The following is a 9,191-nucleotide window of genomic DNA, read 5'->3' on the forward strand; positions in this document are numbered from 1 at the left end:
ATTCATGGGAAATAAGTTTTTTTAATTAAAAAAAAGGTTTTCAGAAGCGCCCGTTCCGACAATTTGTAGGAAAAATTAAAAAGGAGCACGACGCAAATTAGAAGAGAAGCTCGGCCGAACCTCTTCGGAGTCTATCGCGCCTAGCATGTATTTATTTATTTTTTATTAATTTTGATGGGTAATCATTCGATTTTATGGATGTATTTTATAATTGATTTGTTTTTGCCGTGGTATTGGTTATAAGTTATATTAAATATTCGTCTCATTAATTCTTATGCGTTGCGGATTTGTTGGTGAGTGGATGTATTGATCTATAGTTTAGTATACGGCCGGTTGCGACTGGTTTATTGTAAAGATTATCATATCCAAGAATGGTAGCATATTGTCCTGTTCTTTTTCATTCATGAGCCCGCATCTTGGTTCTATGGCTAGAATATTTCAAATGCTGACGGAAAAATATATTTTCTGGCAATACTAAATATAGGTCATCTAAGTATTTTTTTATAAAAAAAAGTCTTCTGCTTGTTTCAAAAATTACAAATAAGCCTAATTCGTGGTATAAGAAAGCAGTACTGTAGTGAACGTTTCCAGCGTCCAGGGCAATATACCACGCTCATGGAACGTCTCTCTAAAATGTATTCTTTGATCTCGTAATCTGAGCTGTACACGAACAACCCTCCATAATTTTAAATACCTGCATTTCCCTGGATACGATTTGTCAAAATTTTAACTAGCGATTTTTCGATGGCGATACCGATTTTACTATTCGTTATCTAATTTTTAGCAGCGCCATTGATATGATAGATTGACCCTTAGAGGGTTAATTGGCTTAGAGTATACCATCGGCAGGTATTTCTATCGTAAAAGATGACTAAAATGCCCAACGAAATCAAGGGGTTGCCAGCACAATTTAAAGCTTCTCTTACCCAATTGCCACCCTCACCTACCAGTGTTAAATCCTGTTTCTTTAGCTGGTGAGGCTCTGGCAAAGGACCATATACATCTATAATACTCCCCAAAACCTTCGGGTAGTGCTTTTATCGCTACAACAACATATGCTAATTTGAACGGAAGAAAGGTGGCTTCAAAGATAATTGCCGCTAACAACAACAAGATTATATTTTTCGTCTTAACGACCTTATAGCGAGCCGAAATATTTCTGAGCCAACCTAATTAAGAGATGTAATATGTAGTTCTAATTCTGTCCCCTCGCAGTGTTTGCAACTGATACTTTAAACATTGTGATGTCGAAGTTGCAATTGCCCCCCTTTGAAGAAAGCGTTCGTGACTGCTTTTGAAAGCATTCTTAACTGAGTCAGTCGTAGGTGGTAGTCGGCGTCTTTAAGTAAATAATTTATATTAGTATAGTTCAGATTTAATCACTTTTGGTACAAGTTACGCTACCCACTAAGTACAAAACTAATTAGGGCATTGTGTGTCTGTCTCCCATTTTGTCTTCAAGAGAATGTCAATAAAAAATTGCTAATGAATACCGAAATAGCTATAATTATTGATTCTTTAATATAGCAATTTCAAGTCCCCCTAAACAAGTTTCTGAATTCTCTCACACAAATGAATTAAAGATATCAATCTTTCCTTTTGGTGTCACTTGGAAGTATGGTTTTAGTAGGGATATACTTGAGCCCACCGAATATAACGAGGGGGTCCAGGGCTTTCGGACACCTCCCAAAATGCCGAGCTGGTAAACATATTTACTATTGATTCAAGGTTCGATTCGAGCTCAAGGCCAGAACAATAATTTTTTTCTAATGATAATTATTGTTATTTTTTAATTTTTCTAAATTTGAAAAATTGTATTTTGTTTTTGGAATAGTAAGTAGAAAATTTTTCAGACAACCTGCCATAGCTGCGCAGATAGATATATTTCGAAAGGTGCTAAACCTTTATAGTCAGTACGCTTTAGGCATGCTGCGCTAACCATTTAGCTATACAGCGGTGGTTTGTTTGACTGGAAAATTTGCTACTTCTATTCCTTTTTACCAAATATATTTATTCAGTGTTGCGCCATCTGGTGCAAATCACTGATAATGCTGGATTTTTGTTTATTGTCAATTACTTTGTTTGACACTCCCAAGTGCTCATGGTTTATTAACAATTGGTTTTGTTTTTATCGGCCAATTTATAAATGATTCAAGGTTCGATTCGAGCTCAAGGCCAGAACAACAATTTTTTCTAATGATAATTATTGTTATTTTTTAATTTTTCTAAATTTGAAAAGTTGTATTTTGTTTTTAGAATAGTAAGTAGAAAATTTTTCAGACAACCTGCTATAGCTGCGCAGATAGATCTATTTCGAAAGGTGCTAAGCCTTTATCATCAGTACGCTTTAGGCATGCTGCGCTAACCATTTAGCAATACAGCGGTGGTTTGTTTGACTGGAAAATTTGCTACTTCTATTCCTTTTTACCAACTATATTTATTCAGTGTTGCGCCATCTGGTGCAAATCACTGATAATGCTGGATTTTTGTTTATTGTCAATTACTTTGTTTGACATTCCCAAGTGCTCATGGTTTATTAACAATTGTTTTTGTTTTTATTGGCCTATTGATAAAGGACAAAAATCCAGCATTATCAGTGATTTGCACCAGATGGCGCAACACTGAATAAATATAGTTGGTAAAAAGGAATAGATGTAGCAAATTTGCCAGTAAAACAAACCACCGCTGTATAGCTAAATGGTTAGCGCAACATGCCTAAAGCGTACTGATGATGAAGGCTTAGCACCCTTCGAAATGGATTTATCTGCGCAGCTATGGCAGGTTGTCTGAGAAATTTACGTCAATTTTTTTTTGCTACATTTGCTACAGTTCTTGGACCTTTTAAAATATTGGTTATGAATTAAATGTTTCCCTCTTGACATAATAGTGAAATGTAAAAAATAATTTAAGAAGTCCTTTTCCTTCAAGTTTAAGGATAAATATTTCATTTGGCAGTTGGCTCAACTCGCCGTTCAGAGAACAAATATTTTATCACTCAACTGGAGACATATTTGCAACGTATCAACAAAACTATTGTTCACTGAAAGCGCCCAATGCCAGTGACTGAAAAACTGATATACGAAAAATATGGCACAAAGCGCCCAGACTTTTTCACAATAATACTACTTTCGTTCATTATTGTTCCAAACTTATTTTGAAAATAATTTTTCACTTTTTATTCCGATATTAGCTGTATTTTTTTGTACGCGCATTACACAACTGAAATGTGTATCTCCATTTTATCTCTACACTGTTCTCCACTAAGTGTGTGTGTCCACTATTTATCGCAACCGATCATTCAGCTATAGGTTATACACTATGGCCAACAGACGTTCGTGTTTCAAATATTAAGCACAATTAATTTTGTAGTGAGTTATTTATTTTAACAACTGCCGGGAGTCTTCAATAATTTCCGCTAAATGGGTCTATTTGCGCGCCTAGCCTATAGAGTTACAAAACATACAAGTGAAACTAATATAAGCGTGTTAAAAAAGCACGCCTAGTAAAAAGTAACGTAAAGACAGAAAGTCTCAAATTGTGCGAGAGCGTGAAAATGGAATAAAACTGAAATTAGCAAAGAAAGCAAATACAAGACCACAGCTCAATAGTTAGGCGATTGTGATTTCAGCGGTTTGACCGTGGTTCGATCCATCCACCATCGCAATATCCCAGTAAATGTTTCTTCTTTTCAGTTTTTCATAATAAACAAAATTATAAGTGAATAACAATAACAATCAAATTCGTCGTCGCAGAGATTGTTGATGAAGTCATATTGGCAGTGAACTTATTAGTTGATCATGGCATTAAGATCGACATGCAAAAAAGAATTATGCGATATATGTAGGAACAAGTGGCACACTTTACTTCAGTTTTGAGAAGGGGATCAGCAGCAAGCGAGTGTTTGCGGAGGAGATTCAACAAAGAAGGTGGTGGAGGGAATGGAACACAAAAATTAAAACCGAATGTACCTGCGGGAAGAACCTTGACCTTGACAAACCCAAATGGACGCATTAATACAAAGGAAAGAATTTCCCAGAAAGAATGCAAGGGTGGTTTCAAGCCAGGGCGCACTACTGTTGTGAAACGTGAAAACGATACTGCTTAGGCAAAGCCAATCCGTCAAGCTCAAGCTCTTCGAAGTAAACCATTTGCCAAAACAACAGAATGTGAGGCATCTAACCAGGATAATAAGTAGTAAGATGAATCACAGGTACGACAAGAACAACAATTTTGTAGGTTTCCTGGAGGGAGATTTGGTATTGTTATAAAACCCTCACCGGTGGAAAGGTGTTCCATCAAAATTTCAGTGTAGCTGGGAAGGCCCGTACAAAGATGGGAAGCGGATCAGTGATGTCGTCTGCACAGTTGCCACTTTGGGTCCATTTGGACCAAAAATGGTTCCTTCCAAACCCATTTGGTCCACTGGTCCATTTTCTTCAATTTTGGTCCTTTTTAGGTAGTTGCCACGATTTTGGTGCTTTTTTTCTTTTTCACTCAGGTAAAAAGTCAAAATATTGCCCAAAAAATTTGCAGCACATTCGTTGACCCACATATAATTTTGAATTTACATGAATGGATTCCTCACCACAAAAAATTGCTTAGTCAATAAAAATGTACGAGAACACTGACATTTCACCTAGGAAATAATTTGGGCGAGGCATTAAAAGAAAAGTGTTGGCAAACACACTGTCGTTAATTGTTGATGAAACAGCCGACTTATGAAAAAAACTCTTGTTTAATATTTATTTAGCACAAGAAATATTTTAACTGGAAGGCAGAAATACTTATTGAAGGCGATAACTTTATAGATGTACAACGAATGCGATTAAAAAATTTTATTTTTATATTCAGCTTTTGAAGCAAATTCAAAAGAGATTTGATTTTGGAAGAAATATTTTGTGTAAAATTATTCCCGTAGGTGCTAGCATTAACCCCTGATGACAGGTATCAAAACTCACACTTACTGAATCTAGGCTATGATATAAAGTTTAAACGTCAAGAGAAAAAGTAAGCAAAAAATTTGCAGCACATTCGTTGACCCACATATAATTTTGAATTTACATGAATGGATTCCTCACCACAAAAAATTGCTTAGTCAATAAAAATGTACGAGAACAGTGACATTTCACCTAGGAAATAATTTGGGCGAGGCATTAAAAGAAAAGTGTGGACAAAAAAAAAAAGTGATGACAGGTATCAAAACTCACACTTACTGAATCTAGGCTATGATATAAAGTTTAAACGTTAAGAGAAAAAGTAAGCATCTATAGAAATAGAACTAACAAAATTGCTTAGTTTCATTTATGTTCTACTGAGTTTTCCACATAGTTCGATCAGAACGCAAATTTTTGAACCCTTCCTTACTAAAACTTAACTGCGCTATACATTTTATTTCATTGCAGCCAACAACATAATGCTGCAAATAAAAGCTTTGTGAGCAAATCTAGGTTCACAACGTTAGGTTGGTGAACGACATACACCTATTCTAGAAATGTGAAAATATAATACCAGGAACTACATTTTATTTTTGTTTGTCATTGAATTTAAGCAAAGTATTTATTATGTCCAGTAAAATTTTATATAGGAAACCATGAAAACATCCTAAAGTTTTGTATTTTACAACGAATACGACCTCCTTACATACCAATAAAATAAAACAAAAATTTGGTCTTTTTTTGAGATTTGATCCTTTTTTCCGTGAATTTTGGTCCCAAATGAAAACATGGTGTGGCAACCGTGGTCGTCTGAAGCATACAAACAATTGGAGACCACGAAATAGGGGGTGGTTCATTTGGAGAGGCTAGCAACGGTCGGATCGAGAGATTTGCCTCAGGTGGAGGGCAGTATGGCGAATATTGGCATTGCGATTCATCTCTATGTTGCTACTAAATAAACGCACAGCGACAGTAAGGCAAGCAGACACACATAATTGAAGAACGCAAGTATTGTAATTGTGAAGTAATACTACAAAAGCAGTGTAAATAAAAACCATCTTGCTATATTGAATATTCGAATTATTTAGTCGACGGTTCAGGGATTCAAACGTTAACAGAAGCTGCAAAAGAATCAGAAATTTCCCCAAAGTTCGTTGCAATACATTTAATAAAAATAAAAACAGTGTTGCTGGCATACGTGCCTAGCCTAGTGCTTTTCATAATTTTATACATCTGGTATTTCTTATATTTTAATACAACTCTGTTTAAGATTCCGAAAATTTGAAATGTACCTATAACGGCCGCTTCCGGTTTCACTATTTCACGAAGAGCCGAGAAGCAAGCACGAATAAGTATGTAAGATTGAAAAAGTTGGCCTTTTAATTCTAATTATATGTTCTTGCTGATATCAAAACCTCATTAAAACTCATTAATACTATAACGCTCATTTCTGTAACATTGCATTTTTCGCCATTAATAAAGAGTTATTAATGTATTCCTTCTTCGAAATCCTCGGTATTTTCTCCACAACATTTTAATATTTATTCTACGAACTGCCGTGAAAAGCCGCAATTTTTAATTGACGCATGCAACGCTATAATTTGAGAAGCAGAAGCTCAGACAAATTAAATGCAAATATGTCAAATTCTAGCGACAACTCATTCAACGATAGTGAAAACAATCGCACCATTATACAAAATGATGCGGCAAATGAAAGTCTTCAGCAACAGATTTTAGAATTGCAGATGTCTCTGGAAGCTTCTGAAATAGATAGGCTATGTCTTCAAGAGAAATTTGTAACAACAACAACATCACCTCTCGTCAGTGTAGCAACAAGTGAGTCACTTTCCGACTCTCGCTCCAGTCTACAGCGTCTGTTACATCGATGTATACGTATACATCTGCCGCCGCCACATGCACAGCTCGTCAGCTGTGCACAAGTTTTGCCAACAATTCTCAGAACCACTAAAGTGCAGTAGGCGCTTCTGCAGACCGATCGCCATCACCTCCACATCCATCGCCATCACTCAATAACAATGCCCAAATCAACATGCAACCTTGTAATCAACCTTTTGTTAAGAAATTGCAGGGATTGCCACAATTTTCAGGCGCTCCTGAGGAGTGACCTATATTTATTGTCGCATACAAAAAACAGCAAATCTGTTTTCCTACCCCAACGTGGAAAATTTACTCCGATTACAAAAAGCCCTTCGAGGCGACGCCCGCGCTAAAATGGAATCTCTTCTGATTCACACTTCAAGCGTGAATGCCACCTAGCATCGTTAGAGTTTCACTTTGGACGACCCGAAGTGTTAATACGTAGCCAACTCACAAAAGTCAGAGCCTTTTCACCGATTACAAGTGGTAAAATCAATCTCAGCTAATCTCAGCTCAATGGTCGCCAATTTGATCGCTTTTTTGGAAAATGAAGGAGCAGCGCCATATCTTTCCAATCCGATACTCCTGAAGCAAGTTGCCTGCACTGGAAGGGTTCGAGACAAAGTTACCTACTATAAAATCAGTTGCAGACATTAGGGCCGAAGAGATTTTGCGTAGTACGACGAAGCTTGTAGGTGATCGGTACGAAACCGGCCTTTTATGGAAAAGTGACGACAAATCCTTTCCAGAGAGTTACGCTGCCGCATTGAAACGCCTTCAATCCGTAGAGCGCAAAATGTCAGTTGAAGCTAACTACAAAAAATGGTACAACGAAAAGATAGAAGACTATGTAAATAAAGGTTATGCAAGAAAGCTAACCTCAGAGGAAATTGAAAAACAAATCGAGCGAATATGGTATTTACCCCATTTTGCGGTATATAATGTTAATAAGGGTAACAAACCAAGACTGGTATTCGATGCAGCTGCTACAGTCAGTAATGTCTCTTTGAACTCTACGCTTATGAAGCGCCCTGATGTTTATCAACCGATACCATTGCAGTCGATATTGTATAAATTTAGAGAAGGGAACATAGCGGTATGCGGGGACATTAAAGAAATGTTCCATCGCATAAACATACGTGGAGAAGACATTAATGCACAACGGTTTATCTGGCGCGAGGGAGATACGTCAAGGCAGCCCGACATATATGTAATGAAAGCCATGATTTTTGGATCTGTCTGTTCACCATGCTCTGCACGGTATGTGAAAAATTTGAATGCATCGCAATTTCAAGACGCCCCAGTGGGAAAAATGGTAATGAATTATTCCAGTATATCATTTTATCATGCATTCAAAAGTTTAATTTTCAAATAAATAACAAAAACATATATTATGAATTTCATTTTAAGTAATTCTAGATACATTTACTGATTATATCTTAATCAAAACTCAAATGTTTTTAAAATATTTCTAAGTTAATACATTATTTTTTCTTAATATGTAGTAATCTGAAATATTACTAACTTACTTAATTGGCGCTTAACCGTCTAAACGGTTATGGCCGTCCAACAAGATAATATAATCTATTTAAAACGCATTCAAATCTGCATTACAAATTAAACGAGAATTTAATGCATAAATACAACGGGATACCTTAGCAGTTATCGATATGCTACTACGGGTATCTGTAATAGCAAATACACATCTTTTTGCGCATTTCAATTTGTGGTCGCAGCTCAAGTGCTATTAAATTTATAATAAATTATTTGACACAAAAACTTTATTAAAATGATTTAAACTATTCGGTAAGTAAACATAAATAAAATTAATAATGATGAATTTCATATCAAAGGCGGAAAAAAACGTACATTTTGAACCCGACCCCCTCAGAATTTGATGAAATTTTGCATGGGGTTACACCTTACCCACCCAAACACGACCTCATTTTTAGAAATTGCATTTTCCAAAAATTGTGGGCGTGGCAAGGTATCGAAATATCCGAAAATATTAGAAAAATTACGATAATAGGTACTTTTAAAGTGTGATTACTACGGAATGGCTTTACCGATTTCAAAGATCTTCATACCATTAGAAAGGTATTGAAATAAGCTTTCAAAAAAATACACTGTAAAAAATTTTAGTACACTGAAAAAAAAAAATTTTTTTAAATAAAATTTAAAACTGAAAAAACACTTCAAAGATCAAGCGATTTTGAAAAATAAAATTTTATTTTAGAAAGGTCTATTTAATATATATAACATATCTGAAAACTAAAATGGGGTTTTTTTTTTAATTTTTTTTAAGTAAATGCATCTCTTGGTTACTTTCTCATATTTGGATTTCACGCGTAAATTAATCAACCAATTTGAAAAATTTTT

Source organism: Eurosta solidaginis, chromosome X (assembly GCF_040869045.1).
Source record: "Eurosta solidaginis isolate ZX-2024a chromosome X, ASM4086904v1, whole genome shotgun sequence".
NCBI lineage: Eukaryota > Metazoa > Arthropoda > Insecta > Diptera > Tephritidae > Eurosta > Eurosta solidaginis.